This window comes from Peromyscus leucopus, chromosome 18, assembly GCF_004664715.2.
Source record: "Peromyscus leucopus breed LL Stock chromosome 18, UCI_PerLeu_2.1, whole genome shotgun sequence".
Taxonomy (NCBI): Eukaryota; Metazoa; Chordata; class Mammalia; order Rodentia; family Cricetidae; genus Peromyscus; species Peromyscus leucopus.
The window spans coordinates 3,091,221-3,118,416 of record NC_051078.1 but is presented as its reverse complement, the minus strand read 5'-3'; the positions used below and the strand labels follow the sequence as shown (position 1 = coordinate 3,118,416).

At 43.2% G+C, this 27,196-nt stretch overlaps 1 protein-coding gene across 13 annotated transcripts in view; it reads left to right on the top strand.

Moving 5' to 3' along the window:
* Positions 1-27,196, top strand: part of R3hdm2 (R3H domain containing 2) — a 119,602-nt gene that overhangs the window by 6,725 nt on the left and 85,681 nt on the right. For 12 of the 13 annotated variants that reach the window (XM_028886244.2, XM_028886241.2, XM_028886243.2 and 9 more), the window contains exons 2-3: positions 4,996-5,108; positions 13,821-13,888. The gene's annotated coding sequence lies outside the window, so the exon portion shown is untranslated. The remainder of the gene's footprint in view (positions 1-4,995; positions 5,109-13,820; positions 13,889-27,196) is intronic. The other variant, XM_037196695.1, reaches the window with a different exon arrangement.

Below are 27,196 nucleotides of genomic sequence, written 5' to 3'. Positions count from 1 at the left end.
CGCCTTTTCCTGGAACTCACTCTGTAGCCCAGGCTGGCCTCGAACTCACAGAGATCCGCCTGCCTCTGCCTCCCGAGTGCTGGGATTAAAGGCGTGCGCCACCAACACTGCCCGGCCTCATGTGACATTTGTAATAATTTATGCAGGGTTTTAACATATGAACATCATTGTTGCCTCAAGTAATCCTTGGTATCCTGGAATAGTGGTTCAGATTTAGGAAAGCTTTCGCAGACTTAATAATTAGGAAGAAAGCAATTAAGGGGATTCCAATACAAATTCAATACTGGTACAATCCCAGGCTGGCCTGAAACTCACTGTGTAGCCCAGATTGGCTTCAGACAGTACAAGAATATACCTACCTCATCTCCCTCACACCACCTTTTTAAGTTACCTTGTTTTATTTCTTGTCTGTTTTCTGACTTACACCTAATGCCTATGAGAACAGAAATGTTCTGTATTTCATGAGCTGCTGCATCCTAATGTCCACAGTCGTTCCTCACTGCACACTTAGATGCTGTGTGCCTGAGGACTGGAGGAACGCACACATGCATGCGGTTTGAGTGCACTCCGTGGATTTGTGTTTGGGCTGAGGACATGGAGCCTGTAATCTGTATTTAGCAGGACTCCAGACAGGGCCCGTGCTGCCTCTGCTTGGTTGTCTTAGATAGCATTTCAGAAGCAGCACCAGGCAGTCCGACACCACTCCGATGACTTGACCTTGCATCTGTTATTACAGGCTGATACTTTGTGGTTTGGTCCTCAGTGCTGACCACTTACCTCAGCTCTAGGCTCCTTCATTCTCACATAGCACCTCAAGTTCACCATGGCCAAACAGAAATAATGTGAGGAAACTAGGAGTGTAGCTCACTGAGTGAGGCTCTCAGGAGGCATTGGGCTTGGTTCCCGAATGCCAACAAACAAACAGAAAACAAAGGAATAGTTTTTTTTTTTTTTTTTGGGGGGGGGGTGATGGTGGCAGTGGTGGTGCACGCCTTTAACCCCAGCACTCGGGAGGCAGAGGCAGGCGGATCTCTGTGAGTTCGAGGCCAGCCTGGTCTACAGAGCGAGTTCCAGGACAGCCAGGGTTACACAGAGAAACCGTGTCTTAAACCTCCACCCCCAAATATATATAAATAGTCTTCTCATGGAAATGGGTTCTTACTCCTGAGTAGTTCTTCCTGTGAACAGTACCTGTGAATGACCTAACTGTATAAGCTGAAAAGTTGGATATTAAAGAAGTGAGTCTTCTCTATTCTTTAATCTCTAACAGTCATAAAAAGTCTTGTGGATACATATCCATACTGTCTCTTCAGTCTTTCCATCTCTCCACAGTGGTGCCACTTTAGTTCAGGATGTCTCCAGCTCTCATCCGTACAACTGGGATGGCTTTTAATTGGCATTCCTGTTGTGGCCTTGCTCCTCCTTCCAGTCTGTGCAGAAGTGATGGGAACAGGGAGGAGAGGGGAGAACTGGGGGTGGATGACTCTGAGGCTTCTGTTCTGGATGACTGGACTGCACTGCTAACTGAAAGGAGAAGGACAGACTAAGGGTTAGAGCAGAGGTTCTCTACCTTCCTGAGGCTGTGTCCCTTTAGTACAGATCCTCATGGTGTGCTGACCCCATCCATAAAATTAGCTGGGCAGTGGTGGCACACGCCTTTAATCCCAGAGGCAGTCAGATCTCTGTGAGTTTGAGGCCAGCCTGGTCTACAGAGCTAGTTCCAGAGCAGTCAGGGCTACACAGAGAAACCCTGTCTTGAAAAATGAAACAAAACAAAAATTATTTTCATTGACACTTCCTAACTGTAATTTTGCTGCTGTTATGAATGAATTGTAATGTAAATATCTGGTATCAGGATATCTGATATGCAATCCCTGTTCTGGAACTCTGAATTTAGACCAGCTGGCCTTGAATTCACAGAGATTTCCTGCCTCTGTGTCCCATGTTCCATGTCATTAAAGGTGCGTGACACCACACTTGGCATACCTTCTTTTTTCCTGACAGTTTCATGTAGCTCAGGCTGGCCTGGAACTTGACCTATAGCTAAGTTTGACCTTGAGTTCCAGACCCTCCTGCCTTTACCTCTGGAGTGCTGGAATGATCATTTCTTTCTGTAGTGCAGAGGGGCAACCTGGGCTACTCAGCGAAATGACGGGATCGGTGCTTACATGGTGAATTCAGTTAGGTCAGGTGACTGTGAATGAGCAAATGGGAGCTGGCACTGCAGCTCTCTCGGACAGGGTTTGCCTAGCTGGTGTAGTGCTGGTTCCTATTTATTCACTCACGTCCTCTCTCTGTAGAGTTTCACTAGGTAAGCTACCCCATTTGGCTGTCTTAAGATTGATGGTTCTGGTTTTCCTCAGGAACCTTCTGTTGTTTTGAGACAGGGTTTCGTGTAGTACCCCACACTGCCCCGACTCATTCTGTGACAGATGACTGTGGACTGCTAATTCTCCTGCCTTTACCTCCCAAGTGCCTGTTACCCATGTCCTTGGCGTTCATTGACGAGTCTTTTTTTTTTTTTTTTTTTTTTTTGGTTTTTCAAGACAGGGTTTCTCTGTGTAGCTTTGTGCTTTTCCTGGAACTCACTTTGGAGACCAGGCTGGCATCGAACTCACAGAGATCCGCCTGCCTCTGCCTCCCAGTGCTGGGATTAAAGGTGTGCGCCACCACTGCCTGGCTCATTGATGAGTCTTATCTGAAGCTTTCATTAAATTGGTGATTTCAAGATGTTGATTTTCAGATTGTCTCCTTCCCTTTACATTTACTAGCTAGATGGTTTTGATTTGGAGAGTACTGTGGAGTTGATATTTTTCTTTTCTTACTGTGTGTGCAGTATATGCATGTGTATGCAGCTGTTTATGTGAGAGACTGTGCCTAAAAAGATAACTGGGACCAGTGGTTATACACCCAAGGTTGTCCTCTGGGCCTCCACACACACATGCACACACGTGTGTACAACTCCGCCAAATGCGCACACATCACACACGGTGGTGCACACACTTTACCCCCCTCCCGAATTCAGTAATTTTAGTTCCTAGTTGTCAGTGTTAAATACAGGATTGACTGTTAAAAATAAAATAGCATTTGGAGCTGAAGAGACGGCCTCAGTTAAGAGTGAGTACCCACGTAGGCTGCTCCTAACAGCCTGTAACTCCAACCCCAGGTGATCCAACACTCTTACGGGTCTGTGTTAGGCACAGCACTCTTGTGCACATATACACACAATTAAAAATAATTTTATTTTAAAAATCATTAAAAGAACAGCAAAATTTGTCCAGCAAGATAGTTCAGTAGGTAAAGGCACTTGCTGCCACATCTTGTAACCTGAGTTCCGTCCCTGGAATTCACACTGCGGAAGGAAAGAGTCAACTCTTCCAAGTTATTTTCTGCCCTGGTCATGCCAGGATGTGTTACGTGCCCCCCCCCCCCCATACGTACACTGTAAACATGGTTTAAGAATAACGGTGTAAATTGTTCTCAGTTTGGTTTATGGGAGCTTCTTAGGGGTGGCTTCCCTGTCCCTTTGGCCCTCCACTGTCAGGATTTCAGCGCCCGTGCACTTTGATGGGCAGGGGCTTTAGTTAGCTTTGTGCTTCACTGGCTCCAGGCCTGGAGCTAATCCTTCGGGAAAGAACCCTGATTCCTCCAGTGGGAAATAGTCCCTTCACAGGAAAATTACTTCTTAATTGCCCAACGTCTATTCTTTTTTTTTCATTTGATCAACTGGGTCTTGTTTTTGATGGAGGGAGGGAGGATGAATTGCAGAGCTGTTTGTTCCCAGATATATTTAGGCAATGAAGTATCCAAACTAAATTACTTCATAGGAGGAAGTGAGTTCTAGGCAACTCCAATGACTGACTTAGGGAAGAGGGCTGGCCTTGTAGTGAGTTGTTTCTGTGTTGTCCGTGGTCCTGTGTCCGTGGTCCTGTGTCGTCCCCCCCATCCCCCCCCTATAAGTGACTTTTGGTCATGGTGTATCACAGCCACAGAAAAGTAACCAGTACACCCTTGCTTTGATGGTGACATACAAAAGTAAAAATAAATTATCATGTTCTTACTCTTTTTTTAAATTTTCCGAGACAGGGTTTCTCTGTAGTCCTGGCTGTCCTTCCTAGAACTTGCTCTGTAGACTAGGCTGTCTTTGAACTCACAGAGATCTGCCTGCCTCTTCCTGCCTCTGCCTCCCGAGTGCTGGGATTAAAGGCGTGCACCACCACCGCCCAACTTAAGTTTTATTTTATTTTTATTTTTTGTGTATGGGTGTTTGCGTGTACATGCATGCCTGTGTACCACCTGTATGCCTGGGCCTATGGAGGCCAGAAGAGAATATCAGATCCCCTGAAACTAAAGTTACAATGGTTGTGATCCGCCATGTGGGTTTTGGGAATCAGACCTGGGTTCTTTGGAATAGCAGCTAAGTTCTCTTAACATCTGAGGCATCTCTGCAACCCCCCTTTAAGTTTCCTTTTGAGACAGGGTCTCATGTAGCTTGTGTTGGCCTTGAGCTCCTGATCATCCTGCCTCAGCCTCCCGAGTGCTGCGATCTGGGGTGTGAGCTACCACAGCTGGCTCCGTATTTTAGTCAACACAATTGCTAGCCTGTCAGTTGATTATATGGCATGTGTATTTCTTCCCTTGTCTGCTCTAACATGACGAAAGAAATTAGCTGCCTGGCAACATAAATCACAGATATTAAAATGAATTGCATATCTTCCAACTATTTCTATTGCTAGGCTAAATTTAGAACTATATGGAGCTTCTGTAGAATTGAAATCTCTGGGGATTTCATAGTTGATAGACAGCGTTCAGCTTTAGAGTGAGGAAGAATATGTGTGGCTTCAAAGTGATTCTTGTGCTGTCACGCACATCACTAATTAAGACACAGACCAGGGAAAGTCAGAACTGTTCTGAGAATTTTATTTCACTGCCATGTTGCTGAAAGCTTATTAGGGCCTGGCCTCAGTGTAGTGAAAGACTCTTTCTTCTTCTCAGGTGAACTGCCCGAGGCTACCAGTGTCCTTCCTCAGTGTCTCAAAGTCATACTTGATATAGTTCTTACTACTTCACCTGGATGGATGAGCCAGCATATCTGAGCTAGAAATCAGGTGAGCATTACTCTGGGGCCTTATGGGTAAAGTTTATGATGTTTGCATTGTTTTGTGAGTTCAGACTAGGGTTGATAGTTTGAGCAGAAATGTATCTGTTTCCGCGCAGCTGTCCATGCTGATGTGCATGTGTGGAGGGAGCATCAGCATAAGAAAAGGCAGCTCTAAGGAGTGAGCACTTTGAGTAAACAGTGTAAGGTAAATATAATTTAAAATAGAAGCCATTAGGTTTCGTATATCATTTGGTAGTAGGAAAAGTAATGCTATTACTGCATAGTAAGAAATTCTGGGGATATTTGAAAGTGCAAAAATTCATCATAAACCGAGGAGAAAAATTAATATAATAGAATGTTGTGTTACTGAGATCCTAAATTTATACACATGGTGAAACGTAAAAAAAAAAAAATTAAAAACAAAGCCCCCTTTTATTCTTTTAAAGTTATTATGAGGCTGGAGAGATGGCTCAGTGGTTGAGAGCACTGGCTGCTCTTCCAGAGGACCTGAGTTCAGTTCCCAGCACCCACATGGCAACTCACAACTGTCTGTAACTCCAGTTTCAGGGGATCTGACACCTTCACACAGACAGACAGACAGACAGGCAAAACTGCCTGCTGTTCCAGAAGACCCAGGTTGATTCCCAGCACCCACATGGTTGCTTACAATAGTTTATAACTCCAGTTCCAGGGGATATGATTCCCTCTTCTGGCCGCTGCAGTCAACACAGGGACATGGTGTACAGACACACATGCAAAAGAATAACTACTTAAAAAAAAAAAAAAAAGTTCAAATAGAAAACAAATAAACCAAAACCTATAGTGGACAGTAAGGAACATTGGCTTGTGTGCATTATATTTATCAATATTGAACTTTTCTAGGGTTTAAAACTAAGATAACAATTTAAATATTAATTCATCAAATATAACAATACACTTCTTACATATTGATGATATCTATAACTTGGTGTGTACATGTATGTATAAGGATGCCTGTACCTGTGCATGCACATTTGGAGGAGGCCAGAGGTCAAGATTGAGTGTTCTCTAGTCTGCCATTTTTTTTTTTTTTTTTTTTTTTTAAAGATTTGGTTTTACGTTATGTGTATCTATGTGTGATCGTGAACACGTGTGTAGGTACTTGGGGAGGCCAGCAGAGGGTGCTGTATTCCTTGGAGTTCCTTGGAGCTGGTGTACCTGCTCTTGTGAGCCACCTGATGTGGGTGCTAAGAACCACACTTGAGCCTTCTGCAAGAGTAACAAGTATTCTTTTTTTTTTTAAAGATTTATTTATTTATTATGTATACAGAGGAGGGCGCCAGATCTCATTACAGATGGTTGTGAGCCACCATGTGGGTGCTGGGAATTGAACTCAGGACCTCTGGAAGAGCAGTCAGTGCTCTTAACCTTTGAGCCGTCTCTCCAGCCTGTAACAAGTATTCTTAATGGAGAATCCTAATGATTCTCCAGCTTCCCTCTGTCCCATCTATTTGAAAGTTTATTTATATTGTCTTCTGCTTTATTTTTGAGCCAGTGTCTTGTGAGCCTGGAGCTCACTGTTTGGGCTAGAAGGCTAGCAGGTACCCAGAGTCTGCCTATCTCTGAGTTGCTGACTCCAGCGTTGAGGTTACAGATGATGTGTGACTGCCCACGTCATATGGAGGTGTTGGGGGTCTGACCTCACGTCCGCATGTTGGTACAGCAGGTGTTTTACCCACTGAGGTACCTCTCCAATTCCTATACCTTTGTAAAACAGACCACTGAGGAAGGCAGGCATTGCTTTATTTAGTTTAATTTTTTTTTTTTTTTTTTTTTTTTTTTTTTTTTTTTTTTTTTTTAGTGCTATGTATCAAATTAGGACTTAGATGTACTACGGAAGCACTCTACCACTGAGCTATATTCCTGACATTGTTTTATCATTTTGCAAATCTATAATATATAACTTAATAGCAGACAACTGGATTCTTTTGTTGAAGTATATGAAGAAAATCCAGCCCCAAGACACATAGTTGGAAGAAGTCGTATTTTAATATCTCCTTCATTAATTATGAACAGCCTTTGATACTGTACCCGGTATATAGTATAAGTGGGTAAATGGTACATCTCTCCCTTCTTCCCTCAGTTTGCCCTTCCCTTTTTCCCTTCTGTCTGTCTGGTTCATGCTGGCCTTAGATTCATTGTAGCTCACACTTCAGCTTTTCCTCCTTTGGCCTCTGGAGTGTTGGGGTTATGGGCATGTGCCTGAGGGTACATTGTTGAATCTGAAAGCATTAGTAGAGTTTTGTCCTTGGTAACATTAAATTTATTTGTGTGTCTAGGGAGATACTTCTGTAGGTACATGGTTCTAGCTTCAATCTAGGTACTATAGCTATCTGTCTTCTAAACTGAATAGATCTTTACCCACGAATGATTTGGAAATACTATGAATTGGTCAGCTGATAACTTTTTTTTTTGTCTTTGAGACAAAGTCTCACTGTATATCCTTGGCTGCCCTGGAATTCATTATGTAGATCATCAGGCTTGTTTCACACTCACAGAGATCTGCCTGCCTCTGTCTCCCAAGTGCTGGGATTAAAATTGTTCATCTACACACTGACCCAGATTGACAGGTATTGATTCACTGAGTGATACAGACCTTCCCAATGTTTGACCCAGTTCATGTGTGATTATATATGTGAAGTTGAAGTGTGTGTGTGTGTGTGTGTGTGTGTGTGTGTGTGTGTGTGTGTGTGAGAGAGAGAGAGAGAGAGAGAGAGAGAGAGAGAGAGAGAGAGAGAGAGAAGTATTTTATATTTACTGTTCTGCCAAGAATAGTAAATACATGAGTGTGAGCTGGAGAGATGGATCAGGGGTTAAGAGCACTTGTTCTAGCCAGGTGGTAGTGGCGCACACCTGTAATCCCAGCACTTGGGAGGCAGAGGAAGGCAGATCTCTGAGTTTGAGGCCAGCCTGGTCTACAGAGCGAGTTCCAGGACAGCCAGGACTACAGAGAAACCTTGTCTCAAAAAACCAACAAGACAAAACAAAAACAACAACAACAAAAAACCAAAACAACAACAAAACACTTGTTTTTGCAGAAGATCTGTATTTCATTCCCAGCACCCACGTGGAAGTTCACAACTGTGTATAACTCTGTGGACTCCAGCGCCCTCTTCTGCTCTGCATTTGTACTCATAGATACACAAGCAGAAGACTCACACAGGAAAGAGAGACAGAAAGACAGACAGACAGAAAAAGAAAGAAAGCGTTCTTTTTAAAAAGGCATGAACACGTTTGATGTGATTTGATGGTTTATGCCTGTAATCCCAGTGCTTGGGAGGCTGAGGCAGGAGAATTGCTATGGGTTCCAGACCAACCTGGGTTATAGAGTGGGGCACTGTCTCAAGCAATGGGAGGTGGAGGGGAACAACACATGAATTGAAGGACAGAAGTTACAGTCAGCCTTCCTTAATTGTGAGTTCCACATTTGTGGATTCAGCCAAATACAGTGAAAACATGCTCAGGAAAGAGGCCAGGCATGGTAGAGCACACCTGCAGTCCCAGCACTGCGAGGCAGAGGCAGGTGGGGGATCTCTGAATTTGCCAGCCTGGTCTACATACAGCGTTTCAAGCTAACCAAGGCTAAATGATGAAATGCTGTCCAGAACAACTGCAGCTATACCAAACACATACAGACGTTTTCCCTAATTGTCTTGTAATCAATACTGCATAACAACTATCTACATAGTATGAGATATAATATAGAAATGATTGAAATATATAGGTAGGCTCAGTGTGGTGGTGCGTATCCCAGCATTTAGAAGACTGAGAATGTGAAGCTGCCTTAGCTAGGGTTTCTCTTGCTGTGAAGAGACACCATGACCGTGGCAACTCTTATGAAGGAAAACTTTTAATTGAGTGGCTGACAGTTTCAAAGGTTTAGTCCATTATTATTGTCATGACCAGGTCATGGCGGCATGCAGGCAGACATGGTGCTGGAGAAGGAGTTGAGAGTAGAGAAGGAGCTACATCTTGATCCTGCAGGCAACAGGAAGTGGTCTGTCTCACTGGATGTAGCTTAAGCATAGGAGACCTCAGAGCCCGCCTCCACAGTGACACGCTTTTCCAACAAGGCCACGCCTCTCATTGGTGCCACCCCCTTTGAGGGACCATTTTCCTTTAAATCACCATAGAAGCCTGTAGCTGGAGTTTCCCTGTGTCCATCCGGTTCCTGAAGCTGCTCAGACCCAAGTAAACACACAGAGACTTATATTACTTTTAAACTGTATGGCCGTGGCAGGCTTCTTGCTAACTGTTCTTATATCTTAAATTAACCCATTTCCATAAATCTATACCTTGCCACGTGGCTCTAGGCTTACCGGTACTTGACATCTTGCTTCTCGTGGCGGTGGCGGCTGGCAGCGTCTCCTGCCTCGGCCTTCTTCTTTCCAGAATTCTCCTCTCTGCTCATCCCACCTATCCTATACTTCCTGCCTGGCTACTGGCCAATCACCATTTTATTTATTAACCAATCAGAGCAACACATTCAAAGGTAGAGAAAGACATCCCCAGCAGAAGTCAATCTGGGTTATACAACAAGACCCTAAGTTTTCACCCCTCACCAAAGTATGTAGCTCTACAGAGTATATGCAGATATACTACTTACTAGAAAGGATTTGAGCATATTGTGGTTTTGGCCATCTATCGGAGTTGGAGGGGTTGGTGTGCAGGATATTGAGAAGTGACTGTAGTATTATTAATCTTCACTGTTTGACTGTGGACATTCTGTCTTATCATCTGCTGTGCTGGGACTGCACTGAGAACCTTCCACATGCTGTCAAGTCCTTCACCACTGACCACGTCCCAGCCCGTTTCAGTGTTTATTTCTTAGTGAGACCTTCTAGTTGAGTTTTAAAAATTGAATGTGTAGAGGGATAAAATATCACTAGTAGTTTTCTGTTTGTTTGTTTTTAGACAAGGTCTCCTGTAGCCAGGCTTCTGATTCTCTTGCTCCTGCCTCTGTGTCCCCAGTGCTGGGATTACAGACATGGACCACCACAGCAGGCCTTGAGAGTGCATTGGAAGTGCTCTGCCACCTGAGCTGCGTCCTGTCCCCTCCCCTCCCGTCACTGGTCTTTGTCCTGTGACCCAGGCTGCCCTGAGATAGCGGTCCTGCCTGCAGCTCCAGTCCTTGGGTGACAGGGCGTTGACCACGGCGTTTGACCACGGCTGCTCTGGTTGTTTGCAGCGCTGTGGATGGTTTACCACTAAGCTGCTTCCCCAACTCTCCTGTTACTTTTGATTAATGTTCCCACCTTGACTTCCGAGAACACACTGGCAGTTTTACGTATAGTTATATCTCTATGTGAAAAAGACAAATCAAGGTGGGCCTGTACTCCCCAGTGCTTGGGAGGTTGGAAACGGGGGGGGGGGGGGGGAGGGAATGGCAAGGTCAAGGCAAGCCTGGACAACTTACCAAGAGCTTGTCTCAGAATTAAAAATAGAAAGAGGGCTGGCGAAATATTTCAGTAGGGTCTGCAGACATGGTTCAGCAATTAAGAACATTTGTTGCTCTCCCCAGACACCTGGCACACACGTGGTGCACATATATACATGCAGGCAAACACACATACATAAGATAAGGAAATCTAAAACCAAAATACTTAAGTGGTAAAGAGTCTATGTAGCGCACACAGGCCTTGGGTTCAAGCCCCAACACTCCCAAGACAGAGTAAGTGCAAATAACATCTTAGTGTTGCTGTGAAACTAGTTTGACCTCTTAGGTCTCCTGAGACCTCATTTTGTTTTTAAATGTTCTAGATAGAGGATATGTTGTATGTTCAGAGATACTGAGGTGAGAGAAAAAGCCCAGATCTGCTTGCCTCTGCCTCCCAGGTGCTGGGATTAAAGTTGTGTGTGCCACTATGCCTGGCATAAAAGCATAGTTTTATTTATTTATTTATTTATTTATTTATTTATTTATTTATTTATTTATTTATTTATTTTTGGTTGGTTTTTTTTTTTTTTTGAGATAGGGTTTCTCTGCATAACAGCCATAGCTGTCCTGGATCTCGTTCTGTAGACTAGGCAGGCCTCGAACTCACAGAGATCCGCCTGCCTCTGCCTCCCGAGTGCTGGGATTAAAGGTGTGCACCACCACTGCCCGGCTAAAGCATAGTTTTAAAGTTGATCGCACATAATTTATTTCTGAACTCATGGTTAGAAACTCATGATGAGAAAAAAATGTGAATTGGGTGAGATCACAAAAGCACTTGCTAAGCCGTGTAAAACAAATATTCTCTGGCCAGTGAAAAATCACTGGGTGATTTTAAAGAGATACGTGTGTGTATTGCTGGGTGTTGCCTGCATAGATTATAACACGTGTATATTTTACAGTGGATGTTCTTACTTCTCTGACGCTAAGGAGCCAATGGGAGATGCTGAGGATAAACCCTGACTTGGTCTTGGAGGCATAGGAGATTAACTGCACAGAGCAGGGCAGTGGTTGGCATGGCTTCCCAAAGCAGTACTGAATGTAGTACATCTGTGTCTGGGCTAGATAGACTGGAGTACAATTCCTGCTTCTACTGAGTCAGCTCTGAGCGTTAAGTCCCCTCAAGCAATGTTGTTGAGACAGTTTTCTTTGGAAGTAAACCTACTGAACATCAGGAATGCTCTAGACTTTTGGGCATGAAGGCGCAGGCCCGTATGTACTCTCAGCATTTGGAAGGCAGAGACAAGAGGATCATGGGTTCGAGGCCAGCCTGGTGTACATGTTGCAAACACACACAATAATAAATAATAACAAAAAGGAAAAAGAGAAATGCTCTAATACCTTGCATAAATGACTTCCAAAGGTAATCACTATTGACTTCTAGAACTATAGGTTTGTATTATCTGATTTGTTTGTTTGTTCTAGAGAGGGTTTCTCTCTGTAACCATCCTGACTGTCCTGGAACTCACTGTAGACCAGGCTGGCCTTGAACTCACAGAGATCCTCCTGCCTCTGCCTCCTGAGTGCTGGGATTAAAGGCGTGCGCCACCACTGGCTGGCACAGTATTACCTGCTTTTAAGTTTCATATTAATAGAACCATATATCCTGTTTTGTGTCTTTTTTTTTTTTGTTCAACATTGTCTTTGAGCTTAATGAATATAATTGTTTATAGCAATGGTATTTTCTTTATCATTGCTTTATAGTAGTTTATTGTCTATTCATACCATATTTTTCTATATAGTGTTTGTTTCTAGTCTGGATTATTATGAATAATATTACTAGGAATATTTTTGTACATGTTGTACAATGTTCTTGTTTTGGGAGACAGTCACTTCCAATTATATATACCTTGGAGTGGGTTGCTAGGTAATAGGCTATATGTATATTTAGCATTAGTAAGTATTGTCAGTTTTCAAAAATGACTGTATTAATATGTTCTTCATCAGTAAAACTATGAGTTCTGATTGTGCTCTATCTTAAAGCAGACATGTTTGAGACAGGGTCTTTCTGGTTCAGGCATGTCCCACTCTGCTGTGCTGCTCTCCTCTCTCCACATTTTTTTAAAGTAACTGTTGGAATAAAGCATTTTGGGTCAAAAGATGAAGAATTTTTCTGTGATTTCTCAGCATGGCCAAGGACTGATACTTTGATTATGCATCTGTTTTCCAAATCACCACCACAGGGTTGGGGATTTAGCTCAGTGGTAGAGCGCTTGCCTAGCAAGCACAAGGCCCTGGGTTCGGTCCTTAGCTCTGAAAAAACAACAACAAAAAAAGAGGTAGATTCTGCCTACCTCTCTGTCTCTCTGTCTCTCTCTTCCTCCCTTTCTGTCTCTTCTCTTCCTCTCTCTTTCTCTCTCATTCCTCCTCTCTCCTCAGCCTTTATCTCCAGAGGATCACTCTGAGTTCCTTCTTCCCTTCCATTAATAAAATCCTCTGTGTGAACGCTGTCTGCATGGTATGAGTGACCTTCCATGGTGCCCCTTGGTTTCCACCAAATCACCACCACAAATCACCTGTTTGCCAAATCACCACCATAAATTACCTGTTTTCCAAATCACCACCATAATCCATCACCTGTTTTCCAAATCACCACCATAATCCATCACTTGTTCTCTAAATCACCACCACACATTACTTGTTCTCTAAATCACCACCACACATCACCTGTTCTCCAAACCATCACCACACATCTGATGTTGAAAAGATTAGTTTCTCCTTCAGGTAATTTTGATGTTTATTTTAAAATGGGTAATTACTCAGGCTAACACTTTGGTCTTTTTATGGGCTCTCTTCTAGGCTTTCTATGGCTAATCCTTTGGAGTTGCTAATATGGGCCTAAAGTAATTTTTTTGGGGGGGGGGTTGGGCAAATCTCCCAAGTAAAGACATGGAAGGAAGGCTCCGTAGTAGAAGAAGGTGTGTCTGGCTGTAGCTGTCTTGAACAGGCAGTGTTTTTATCTGAAGTAAAGAAGCTTGAGCAAGGCTAGATGTCACTGACCCGTTCGTCTGTCAGGGGGAACAACAGAAGCCTGGGTGACTTGTCAGCCTGTACAGTGAGCCCCTTGCCCTGAGCTGACTGAGTCTCATACACTAGCTGTCCTGGCCGGACACTGGAAAGAGGTGAGGAGGCCCAGAAGGCTCCACTGTGGGTCTTGAGCGCGATCTCTAGTGCTCATGCGGTCTCAGTGTGTTGATATTTAACATTGCTTTTAACTGTTGGTTTTTGTTTTTGTTTTTTTTTTAGGTTAAACTTGTTTCTTAAATGAGATGCCATCCCAGCACTGGACTCATGGGGACTGAGCGTTTCCTCAGGTAATAACAGTCAATGTGTATGAAGCGGTTTCTCTACTCCAGGCTGCGTTCTCACTAATCGTCACATAACCCTGTGTGGTTGGAAATAGTATTGTGCCCATTTGCTAGATGAGGGGATTTAAATTCAGCTGAGTTTTAAAAGCCTTTTGCTTCAGTCCAAGTGAGAGATGCAGGTAGTTTGGGATAGATGATGTTATTTGTTCATCTCCAGTAAATGCTGTGAATATACAGTGGTTTGGATTGAACTACTGAATTTCTTGTTTTTTTTTTTGTTTTTTTTTTTTTTTTTTTTTTTGTTTTTTTCGAGACAGGGTTTCTCTGTGTAGTTTTGCGCCTTTCCTGGAGCTCACTTGGTAGCCCAGGCTGGCCTCGAACTCACAGAGATCCGCCTGCCTCTGCCTCCCAAGTGCTGGGATTAAAGGCGTGCGCCACCACGCCCGGCTGAATTTCTTGTTTTGTTTTGTTTTTCAAGACAGTGTTTCTCTGTTTAACTTTGGAGCCTGTCGTGGAGCTTGTTCTGTAGACCAGGCTGGCCTTGAACTCACAGAGGTCTGCCTGCCTCTGCCTCCCAGATGCTGGGATCAAAGGTGTGCGCCATCATACCCAGCTTGAACTACTGAAATTTCTTTTTTTTTTTTTTTTTTGTTTTCAAGACAGGGTTTCTCTCTGTAGCTTTGTGCCTCTCCTGAAACTCACTTGGTAGCCCAGGCTGGCCTTGGAACTCACAGAGATCGGCCTGGCTCTGCCTCCCGAGTGCTGGGATTAAAGGCATGTGTCACCACCGCCCGGCAACTACTGAAATTTCTTAACCTTTTCCAGTAGTAAATGCATCATACTTTAATTTTTTGTTTTTGTTTTGGTTTTCTGAGACAAGGTTTCTCTATATAACAATCTTGGCTGTCCTGGAACTCGATCTTTAGCCCAGGCTGGCCTCGAACTCAGAGATCTGCCTGCCTCGGCCTCCTGAGGGCTGAGACTATCACTACCTGGCATACTTTTAATTTTTTAAAGAAAATATTTTATTTTTGTTTTATGTGTACAAGTGTTTGCCTGCATGTATGTCCATGTATACTATGTATGTGCCTGGTGCCTTTGGAGTCCAGAAGAAGGAGTTGCATTATCTGAAACTGGAGTTACAGATGGTTGTGAGTGCTGATGTGGCTGCTGAGAACTGGACCCGGGTCCTCTGTAAGAGCAGCCCGTGCTCTTAACTGCTGAGCCATCTCCCCAGTTCTTACAGCATACATTTTGTTTTTCTTTAAAACAGCAGACATACCTTTGGTAAAGAAAAATCCAGTTTAGGATTTTTGTTTGTTTGCTGGAGACAAGGTCTCACTAGGTAGCCTTGACTGTCCTGGAACTCACTATATAGATCAGGCTGACCTCAACCTCATGAGATCCGCCTGTCTCTGCCTCCCAGTGCTGGGATTAAAGGTGTGTGCCACCATGCCTGGCTCCAATTTATCATTTCTAACCCCAGAAATTTTCTAGAAACTGGGAGTGGTGGTGTATGTCAACAATCCCAACTATTCAGGATGCTGAGGCAGAAAGATCACACATTTGAGACCTGCCTGGGCAACTATGCAAGACTCTGTGTCAGATAAATTGAAAAACAAACAAACAAACAAAAGAACCACTTACTACATTTATTACTCCTGTGTGTGGTATGCACTTGCCATAGTACACATGTGGAGGCCCGAGGCCAGCCTGTGGTGTTCTCTTTCCCCTTGTGTGGGTCTCGGGAACTGAACTCAGGTCCTCAGGTTTGGTGCCTTTACCCACTGCGCCGTTTCTCTGTTCCAGACAAATGTCCAGAAGGCAGCCAGGGCTCACCCAACTCAGGAAGATTACTTGCTGCTTTTCTAGAGGGTGCTAGTTCAGTTCCCAGCCCCATGTTGGGTGGCTCACAGCTGTCTATAATTCCAGCTCCAGAGAACCTGATACCTTCTTCTGGTCTCTACATACATGTGGCACACAGACACACACATACAAAAGTAAAAATGTCTTTATTTATTTTTAAGGCAGTCAAGTGTGGGTGGCTCATACTTGTTATCCTAGCTGTTCGGAGGCTGAGGCAGGAAGGTCATAGGTTCAAAAACTACCTGTCCTTGTGAGTGCCTGGCTGCCTCTCAAAAAATATTACAGGGACTAGGGATGTAGGTAAGTGATAGAGGCCTTGCCTGCCATGGGAAAGGCATTAGGTTCAGTCCTCAGAAAAACTCTGTTCTAGGACCAAGGCTATAACTTAATGATAAAGCCTTCGTTTAGCATGTGAGAGAACCTAAGTTTGGTCCTGGGCGCTGGAAAAAAAAACAACAGAACAGCAACTCTCTCTCTCTTTTTTTTTTTCTTTTCGAGACAGGGTTTCTCTGTGTAGCTTTGCGCCTTTTCTGGAACTCACTTTGGAGACCAGGCTGGCCTCGAACTCACAGAGATCCGCCTGCCTCTGCCTCCTGAGTGCTGGGATTAAAGGTGTGCGCCACCACCGCCTGGCTAACAGCAACTCTCTTAAGAAAATATTTATAAAGGATTATTTCTTACGCAGCCTCTTGTTGATTTCCTTTCTTGACATACAGCTTTTTTTTATGGGGTACTGGGGTTGAGCACAGTACATTGCTGTCTTGGTTACGTTTACTGTTGCTATGATGAGACAGGTGACCCAAAGCAGCTGAAGGAGGAAGGGGTGTGGCTTACATCGAGGGGAGCCCAGGCAGGAACTCACCCAGGCAGGAACCTTGGAGACAGGGACTGCTGCAGAGGTTGGAAGGGTGCTGCTTGCAGCTCCGCTCCGCCTGGCTTGTTCAGCCTGCTTAGCACTCAGGACCACCTGTCCAGGGAAGGCACCAGCCTGACCTTATGGAGACGTTTTCTCAAGTGAGGTTTCCCTGGGTTTAGATGACATAAACTAGCCAGCACAATTGCCCAGGCTGGCTATGATCTCACTCTGATCAGGCTGGCTTTGACCAGGATCCATGTGTTCTGAATAGTTGGGCCCAGCTAATACCGTTATTTCCGGAACCACTTGTTGTACCTAAGTGGAAAAGCTAGAAGTGATGGTGTGTTATTCCGTGCCTGTAGTCCCAGCATCCAGGAAGCCGAGCTATTGCTAAGCTGTGCCCTGTGCTTATTCGACTCACTGTTACCAAGTTTTTAGTTTGGTCCTGTTAACAGTAAAGTGCTACTTAAATTGGCTGATTACAAACCTGTGTGTGGCCTTTCACGTGGTGGGCAGGTTCTCTACTGTTGAGCTACATCCCTAGCCTTTGGAGTTTTGAAATAAGTCTTTTTTCTGGATTCCGGGGTGGTCTGGAACTTGTTCTGTAGTCAGACTGTTGTTAAGTTTAGTCTCTCTTGCATGTTCCTCCTGAGTGATAGGATTACAGGCCAGCACTACCAAGCCTGGTACCTCACTGTGGTTTTTGTTTTACGTGCCGTCATGACTAATGATGTGGAATGTTTTTAATGTACTTCCCACTTATTTATGTCCTTTGGAAGAGTGTTTGTTTAACTTTTTTGTCTATTTCCTATTTTTACATTTATTCAGTGTGGGGGTATTTGTTGTGTGCGTGCACCTGGGCCGTGGTCTGCATGTGGAGGTCAGAGGGCACCTGAGGCAGTCAGGTTTCTTCTGTCATGTGGGTTCAGGGATTGAGCTCAGGTGGTCAGGCTTGACAGACAGCACCTTACTGCACATACCTTAGTTAGGTTCTTGAGACATGGGCTCTCCATAGGTAGCACACACTGGCTTCAGATTCATGATCTTCTTGCTTCAGCTTTCCACACGCTGGGATCATAGGTGTGTACCACCATGCTAGTCTTCATGTTTTATTTTATTTTATTTTTTATGTGTGTGAGTGCTTGGCTGAGTGTATGCATTCAGTGCCCATAGAGGTTAGAAGAGGACATCAGCTCCTTTGGGGCTGATATTACAGATGTTGTGAGCCACCATGTGGGTGCTGGGACTTGAACCCAGGTCCTCTGGAAGAGCAGCCAGTGCTCCTAACTGCTGAGCCATCTCTCCAGCCCTGTTTCTGTGCTTTTTAACTCCAAAAATTCTACTTGGTTTTGACTTCTTTTCATAATTTTTAACATCTTAATGATTTTTATTTATTTTATTTACATTTTTGTGTGGGTATGTTGCCTACATGTGTACTACTTTCATGACGGGTGCCTGTGGGGACCAGAAGAGGGTATCAGATGACTTGGAACTGGAGTTACAGTTTCAAGCTGCCATGTGGCTGCTGGGAATTGAGCCCATGTCCTCTGTTAGAAGAAGCAGTGCTCGTAACTGCTGAGTGTCCCGTCCCCCCCCCCGTCCCCCCCCCCCCCCCCGTGTGTGTGTGTGTGTGTGTGTGTGTGCACGCGCGCGCGCGCGCGCGCGCTTCTGTACAGTGTCATCATCTGAACGTTTGTATTTACCATCAAGGTCTAGAATTATTGGTGAAATTATTAAGGCCACTCCACGTTGTTAAAAGGAAGATTTATTTAGTGGGTAACTTACAGAAAGGGTTAGGTAGGTCGCAGGGTCTGGGGAAGGTGTATCGCAGTCCAGCGGTGTTCTCTGGAGCTCTGCTTGGTCTACCTCCACTATTCAGGGTCCCGGCACAGAGAGAGCGCTTGCCCATCCATCTCTCGGGTCTCTAGGCGCCTCCCCTGGCCCCGCCTCGTAGGCGTGACAGTTGCCAGAGTCTCAATGGGGGTTGGAACTTCCAGATCCAAGCTGGAATGGCTACCCACTACATCTCCCCCTTTTTGTCTAAATAAGAAGGTTCTAACCTAATACAAGACTGTATACAAAGGAATGGTTATCAAATATTGTCCAGGAATAATGAGGGATAATGACCTAGATAAGATGGAACTACAACCAATGCAAACAATATCAAGCAAGAAACACATACTAAAATCCAGAGAAGTATAGAACATAGGTAAATGGCATGTTATAAAGATCATTCCAAAAGGTGTCCTATCCTAAAGAACCTGAATCTAATACTTAATATGTTCTATCTAAGATATTATATATACTAAGTTGTAACTATAACTGCTAGTCTTCAATCCCATCAAAGACCTGAGAAGGAACATAATGGTACCTGAGAAATGGAAGATGGATGCAAGCAACTTTCGGGAATCTTGGAAGAGTAGACCAAGACAGCTGGCAGCCTGGACAGTCACCTAATGTTTCTCAGCATTGTTGGTGCATTCAAATTGACTACAGGCCTAGAGTATCTGACAGACTATTTTCAGAAGCAGGAATTCTGAAAGACCATCTTACCCTGTCTTGGCAGAGTACAGTGGTCACTTTCCTTGTGTCCCGCTTGTCCAGAAAGGACAGCATTGCATTTGTACTGTCAGCCATCAAGGCAAGGGCAGTTCTTTGCCCAGTAAGCCATTTTGTGCCAAAAAGACAAACTTCCAAATGGAAATGTCTTAGAAACCCAACATTCTCTCGGGATCAAATTGGTGCAGCCAGAAGCAATTGTGTCTCACGTCAACAGAATTCTAAGTTATTTAAATGCCATATTCTCTAGGTCTATGAAGTGTTTGAAGATTACCTGTCCATCTGACCTATGTATCTGTAAATCTGGATAACCTAACTATCGTAACTATAGAGATGACAGGCATAGGTGACTATAAATCTATGTCTTATCTACCAAAATAACCTAAGGACTAAGGCTTCACGTAAACAAGGTAAACAGTCTATAAGCAAATGTATGGTGAAGAATGATGATTTCAAAATTGTGACAATACACAAGATATTTATAACAGAGGTAGGAATATATAGTGCGATATGCAATATGACAATAATCTTAAATATATATCAGTATACCAAATATCCTAAACAGAAGTAGAACATACATGAAGTATGACAAATATAAATTTACATTTGTATCAATATAAAAATATTTCAAATAAGAGTAGAAATATATGTACATTATAACAAATATAGCTCTGTATTTGTATCAATATACAAATTATCTTAAACAGTATAAAAATAGTTTACATTTGTATCAACATAGAAGAATCCATAACAGTACAAATTACAGTGCAAATTATCTAAGGTTGCTATTTTACTAAATTTGTTTACTAGTATATACAATGATCTACCATCATCTCTTATACCTATCCATTCCATTTCTTCTCCCCCCCTTTTTTTTACAATCCTGAGTTAATATTTTCTTCTACCCCCAACCCTATAACCGTCATCCATAACCCTGAGAATTATGAAACCTAAGGGAGAAGGGGCGTCGTTTTCTTAGAATTGCTTCCTGCCGTTTAGGGGGTGGTGTTATCTCTGTTGGGTACTGTGAGAAAGCTCAGATAGTTAAATCTCAGTTAGACTAACTGTAGGTTCTGTAGCAAGTCATAGAGTAATGAGTAAGATTGTCTGAAATTCTGGCAAGAAGTGTAGTATGATGATGATTACCATGGCATCATTCTGGATTGGGTAGAGTTGTTGTTGGGGCCCCATCTTCCTTCTGGAGACTTCTGAGATTGCTATTGGAAAAACTTATTTGTTATAAAAAATGGGAGGTTTGGATTTAAAGAGGACATAGCATGTAAGAAAGGATTCTGAGAAATCAAGAGTAAGCATGGAGAGAAATAGAATTTGAAGACAATGGTCCCTTTTTATTGGTTTCCTTCTGTCCCACACCAGAGGGCTCTTCTGATACAGGACAGAAGAATCTTTCAAACTTTTCTTTTAGCAATATGCTTGGGTTTAGAGAAGGAGTGAGCCAATTCCATCTCCAAAGCCAGCTTGGCTTATAATTGAGTTGGAACCACAACTTTTCTAGATTGATAGAGAGATAGATGTTAGACAGTGAGATTTTACCATGTGTAGATTGGTACCAATAGATTCTTCCTTTCTGCTGTAAACATCCGGATATCCAAGGCCTTATGAGTTTTGGAAGATGGGTATTTCCATTATCCTGGAAAGACAAAAACAGAACCCTACCCCACCCTTTGATTGTTAAATTTTTCTTACAACTTGTAGAGATGTCACATTGGTGGATGATCTTTTACTTCTCTTCATCAAGGGGTGTTTCCTGTTTGAATCGATCCCTGACAGGATCTTTCCTGTTGAGCTCACTAACTATATCCACCTCCTCCTCCATGTTCCAACTCTGTGACCCTGGTCCCGTGACGCCACCGGTGTTTTCGCTCTGTCTTACTGTTATTTCAGGGTTGTGTGGACGCGAGACCAGGGTTGTGCGTAGGGCTCACTGGCTGTAGTCCAGTGGTCGAGTACTTACTTTGTATGCACAAGATCCATGCTTGATCCTCAGCACCTCACCAAAAAGTGTGCAACTAGACTTCAAAACAGTGTAATTCTCTGAGAGAAAAGAATTTTTTTCTGAGTTGTTGTTCATGTTAATAATTTGTTCCTTTTTGGTGTTGAATACTCTTCCTTGGAATGGCTGGATCACAATTTAATTTTTTGTTCATTGAAGGACTTTGTTGTTGCTTACAATAGAACTACTGAAAAAAAAAACTACTGTAAATATTCGTGTATATATTTTTCTGTAAATGTAAGTTTTTATACTGGAATTAGTCTGGAATTAATGTCCAAGATTGCAGTTGCTGAGTAGTATGATGATTATATGTTTCATTTGATAAGACATCGTCACACCGTCTTCTGTTGTGATTTATCCTCACACATTCGTGTCTGTGCTGAATGAGTGGCACCTGCTCTCCTCCCTTCCTGTTACGCTGGAGATCGACCCTGGGCCTCACACACCGCACATGTGCCAGTCAAGCGCTGTGACTGTGTGTGTGTGTGTGTGTGTGTGTGTGTGTCCCCGTACAGTGCTAAGAGTGATACATTTAATAAATAATGAAATTAAAATTAGTTGAATTTTAAACCCACAATTTATTTATAGGTTTGTTTGTTTGTTCATGTATTTATTTATTATTTTGTGTGCATGAGTGTTTTGCCTGCATGTATGTACATGCTTCACAAATGTGCCTGCTGCCTTTGGAGGCAAGAAGGAGTCAGATACCCTAGAACTAGAGTTACAGACAGTTGTGAGCTACTATGTGGGTGCTGGGAACTGAAGTCCCATCCTTTATAAGAGCAGCAAGTGCTCTTAACCACTGAACCATCTCTCAAACTCCTACCTATGGCTTTAAACTGTGTTTCCCTAAAGGCTAATGATTTTTTTCTTTCTTTTTTTAAGTATTTTTTTTTTATTAAGAGATTTTCTATTCGTATTAACCATGGATTCCCCTGTCCTCTCTCCTCCCACCCCCCCATGATTTTTAACATGTCTGTTTATATCTACCTGTTTTCTAAGCTTTTTTTTTTAACTGTTAAATTTTGAGATTTCTTTGTTTATTTTAGGTATATATGATGGTTTATAGTATTTATTCTTCAGCTTATTTTCATCCAAGACAGTAGTTCTCAACTTTCCTAATGCTGCAACCCTTTAGTTTAATACAGTTCCTCATGGTGTGGTGACCCCCAACCATAAAATTATTTTTGTTGCTACTTCATAACTGTAATCTTGCTACTGTTATGAAATGTAATATAAATATCTGTGTTTTCCAGTGGTCTTAGGTGACCCCCTGAAATGGTTGTTGACCCCAAGGGGCTCACAATGCACAGGTTGAGAACCACTGACCTAAGACCTCTAGAATCCTTGGAATGTCTCAGTTCTCAGTTGTGGTTTCACTCAGGAAACATCGTGGACTCTGTCCTGGCACTAGGCTCTCCCTCCCTGTAACATTATTTGGAAGTGTGCTATACGCTAAAGCATCAGCTTTGATAATCATGAATTCCCATCCCTCAGGAATCATCGCCTTTCATTCCTATCCTGAGACAGAATGTCTTAAACCATTGTTTCACCATTTTGCCTTTTAAGCTGTCTTTTGTTAGGATTATAACATCTGGTCCTTTTACTACATGCTATCCGGAAGTAGGATTCTGCTCCCCCCAAACACATGAAGTTGTCATTGATACTGAGTACACCAGTTGTTACTGATTCCTGCCCAGTAGTTCCTCTCTCCGGATCATCAAAAGGCCAAGGAGAGCTGAGACAAAAAGATACTTACAGAGCCCAGCACTCAGGAGGCAGAGACGGGAGGATCTCTGTGAGTTCCAGGCCAGTCAGAACTGGGTGGTGAGACTCTGTCTCAAAAGAAAAGAAGGTACTTTTTGTTGTGCCTGTTAAGACCCATACACAAAATAATGAAAGGATTTAGTGCATGGTAATACTTCCTTTCCCCTTTTCCTCGCATCCTTCCTTTTCTGCCCCTTGGCCACCTTTTTTTCTTCCTCTTCTTTCTTCAGTTTCCTTTTCTTTTCTTTTCTTTCTTTATTTCTTTCTTTCTTTTTTTTTTTTTTTTTTTTTGAGACAGCATCTCACTCTGTAGCCCAGGTTGGTTTTGAACTCATGGCATCTCTCCTGCCTCAGCCTTCCAAAGGTTGGGGTTTATGAGTATGAGCCTATGTTCAGCGTATATATCTTTTCTTGTTGTGGGTTCTGTTCTTTGGGTGTACTGTTGAATTCTAGGGATTGTATGCTTTTCCTTTTCCCCCTTCCCATCAGAATGGCCATATTTGTAAAAAGCACAGTTTCTGTCTTTAAAAGGAAAGTTGATGAATTAAAGAAGCTTCTGCATTCCAAGTCTCTGTAGCTAGCTCTCCTCTGCTCCTTGTTTGGTGTTTGTGTTGTGCTGACCGTACATTGAAGTTTAATGATACGGTCCGTACACTGGGATTTCTTAAACATCGTTTTTCCCAAAGCTGCCCTTATTCCTGGAGGAATCTCAGTGGGATATGGTCTTGCTATGGAACTACTCAAAACACCTCAAGAGACGGTTTCTTCGGAACTGTTTTCTGGAATTATTTCTTAGTAACTGTGCCTGAGCTCTGGGAGTCTTGTTTTGAGGGGCTCTTGACAGAGAAATGGTCTTTGTTTTGTAGAGAGACTCCTGTAATGTAGCCCAGGTTGGCCTTGACCACTGTATAAGCCGGTTTTTCTCAGACTTACCTTACCTCCTGCCTTACCTCCCAGGTGCTGGGATTGCTGTTATTGCCCAGTATTCATATTGTCAGTGAGTAGAAGTATGGTCACCCTAGTGAGTCTCAGATCTTTTTATATTAGAATTAGTTTATCTGCATGGTTAAGTGATTTGCTTCAAAATAAAATGTTGGCTATCATTTTTGTTATTTAATCTTTACTAAGCAACACAAGATTTGGGCCACCAATTGTATTCTATTAACCCCATCATTAAGGGAATTTTCAGAAGTAAAGATTTAGCATAGAGTCCCCTGGGTGCAGGAGAGCAGGCAGGCTGACCAACTCAGCTACCACCCAGGCCCAGATCCAGGGCTTTGAGTTGGCTCACTCCAACACCTACCCTGTCTGTGAGTTGCTGGAGTGCGTGACGTGGCTGGTCGTACAGAACCAAAGCCGCAGGCTCTCCATGACTTGGGACAGCAGCAGGACATCTGAGAGGAGTCCCAGTGAGGGTCCAGTGTTGATGGTGTAGCAGAAGCCAGAGGCCTCAAACCAGACCATTGACTCACCGCAGTGAACATTTGCAAGTAAGGCTGGTTGGACCAAAGGTTGTACGGTGTGACACACCCATGGCACACTGCAGCTTCCATGCGAGACTTTTTTTTGGCGGGGAGGGAGGCAGATTTGGAAGGACTGGGAAATGAGTAGGATTGGGGTACGTGATGTGAAATTCACAAAGAATCAATTTTTTAAAATTACGGAGAAAAAAAAGCTTTCATGGTATCTTCTGTTACAAAGTCACCATCACAATTCTGAGCTTCTGGTTAGTTTCTAGTAAGCAAGACTAGCAGAAAGCTCCACACCATGGCTGTTATGAGGGGATTATTTTCTTCTCCTGGTTCCGTTGCTGAGTTCTAGACCTTTACTTTATCAGAGAAATAGACCTTAAGTTGATTGTTGATGGGGTTCAATTTGCCCAGTCCTTCTTAGTGTCTAATTCCTCATTCTCTGAACATAGCATCCATGTTTGATTTTGGGATGTGCCAATCAGCTTCAGTAATTGTACACCTTGAAGCATTTTTAGACATTTATAGCTTTGTATTTTTGGCTTAGAATATGGTGTGTTGGAACTTTTTAGTTTTTTTGTGTCTGTTTTTTTGTTTGTTTGTATGTTTGTTTGAGACAGGAACTCATTATGTAGCCCTAACTGGCCTGCAGTTTGCAGTGTGGACCAGGCTGGCCTCTGGCTCACAGAAATCTACCTGCCTCTGCTTCCTGAGTGCTGGGGTCGAGGGCGTGCACTACCAAGCCTGGCTTCCTCCCTCCCTCCCTCCCTCCCTCCCTCCCTCCCTCCCTCCCTCCCTCCCTCTCTTTCTTTTCTTTTTTTAAGTTGGGGGTAAAAGTATGTACTTCTATTTTATCACATTGTAGTAGGCACTTAAAACCAGACTTAGGGCCATGAGGTAGTTTAGCAGATAAAATACTTACCTGGTGACCCGAATTCAATCCCTGGAATCCACATGAAAGTACAAAGAAGGAAGCAGTCCTCTAATGACCTCTCACTCCATGCATGCGGTGTGGCACGCACAGCAGACACCAAACCAACCAAACCAGAGCTTCGGTAGAGTCCGATTCGCTGTTTTCTTTGGTTGTTGCTGATGGGATTATGTATAAAATTACTGAATCGTATTAGAGTATTAGTGCCCCTGCAGACAAAGAGAAGTTAAAGAGCAGAAATGTCTTTATATTGAAGACACACTGCTTTTTTTTTAGCTTCTTTTTTTTTTTTTTAAAGGAAACTGACCTGAAGTTTGAGAAAGTGGTTAATAGAAGTAGCTGTATATGAACAATTACTTCTCTGTTCATGCCGAACTTACCAACATATTATATTGTGTATATTACATAGATGTGTTTACATGTTGATGTTGGCGTATCAGGTAGCCATGCCATATTGCTTCTCTGTTCATGCCTAACTGTATTATATGTATGTGCTTACATGTTGCTGTTGGAATATCAGGTCATCACTGCATATCTGCATTTTTGTAGCTAATGATTTGTTAGTACTTATTTTGCCAAGACCTATTTAAGAGAAATGAATTTAGTTGATTTTTTTTGTTTTGAATCAGAACCTCATGTATTCTAGTTTGGCCTCCAACCCACTTGCAGTCCAGCATCTTAAGTTCCTGGTCCCCCTGCTCTTGTCTCCCGGTACCAGAATTACAAGTGTGTGCTCATTGTTGTTGATATCTTACTTTGCTTCACACGATGTTCTTAAGTCTCATCACATTGCACGTACAGGCTTTCTTTGTTAAGACTGTATAATATTCCACTGCATATATGTACAGAAATCTTAGGGCTTTTGTTGCTGTGAAGAGACACCATGACCATGGCAACTCTTATCAAGAAGTTGGGGTGACTTGCTTATAGTTTCAGAGGTTCAGTCCGTTCTCATCATGACGGGGAGCATGGTGGCGTGCAGGCAGAGGTGGTGCTGGAGCTGAGCATGCTGTATCTTGCAGGCAACAGGAGATCAGCTGACTGTTACACTGAGGGAAGCTTGAGAAAAAGACCTCAAAGCCACCCCTTCAGTGACACACTTCCTCCAGTAAGGCCACACCTCCTCATAGCGCCACTTCCTTTGGGGTCATTTTCTTTCAAACCACACAGCTACCTTTGGATGGACACTTGGGTCCTCCCCCCTTTCAGCTATTGTGAATAATCCTGCTGTGCACGTGGATATACAAGTGTCTGCGTGAGACCGCGTTACATTGTTTAAAATACGTTCCAGAAATGGAATCAGGGCTAGGATATGCATTGCAGTGGGAAGAATTGATGGTAATAAAGCCATCAGACTTCCATGGAGTCAGTGAAGGAAACCTAAAATAGGGTCATGAACAGAAACTGGGCCTGCTTTTGTGTCACCTTTAGACCGTCATATGGAGCAGGGTGACTGCAGAGCCTGTGATGGTGGCCTTGCTTTATCAGATTTGCTGTGAACCATTTAACCACATTAAAATCCCACGAAGGAGATTTTTGGCTTGCTGTTTTATAGTTCAGTACGAGGCATAGAGAAGTTACTTGGAACCATACATACGGCTGGTGTGTGATAGGGCTGGGTAGACTCCACCCAGTCGTTTGAGTTCTGGGCTGGTGAGAGGGCTCAGTGGTTAGAAGGCTTGCTGCAAACCTGACCACCTGAGTCAGGTCCTTGAGGTTCACATGGTGGAAGGAGAATTAAGTTTCACAAGTTGTCCTCTGACCTGCACACTCTCACTGTGGTATGCAGGCACCCCTTTTGTAACCGAATGTAACTTTACAATAGTTTTGGGTTCCAGACACAGCATGTGTA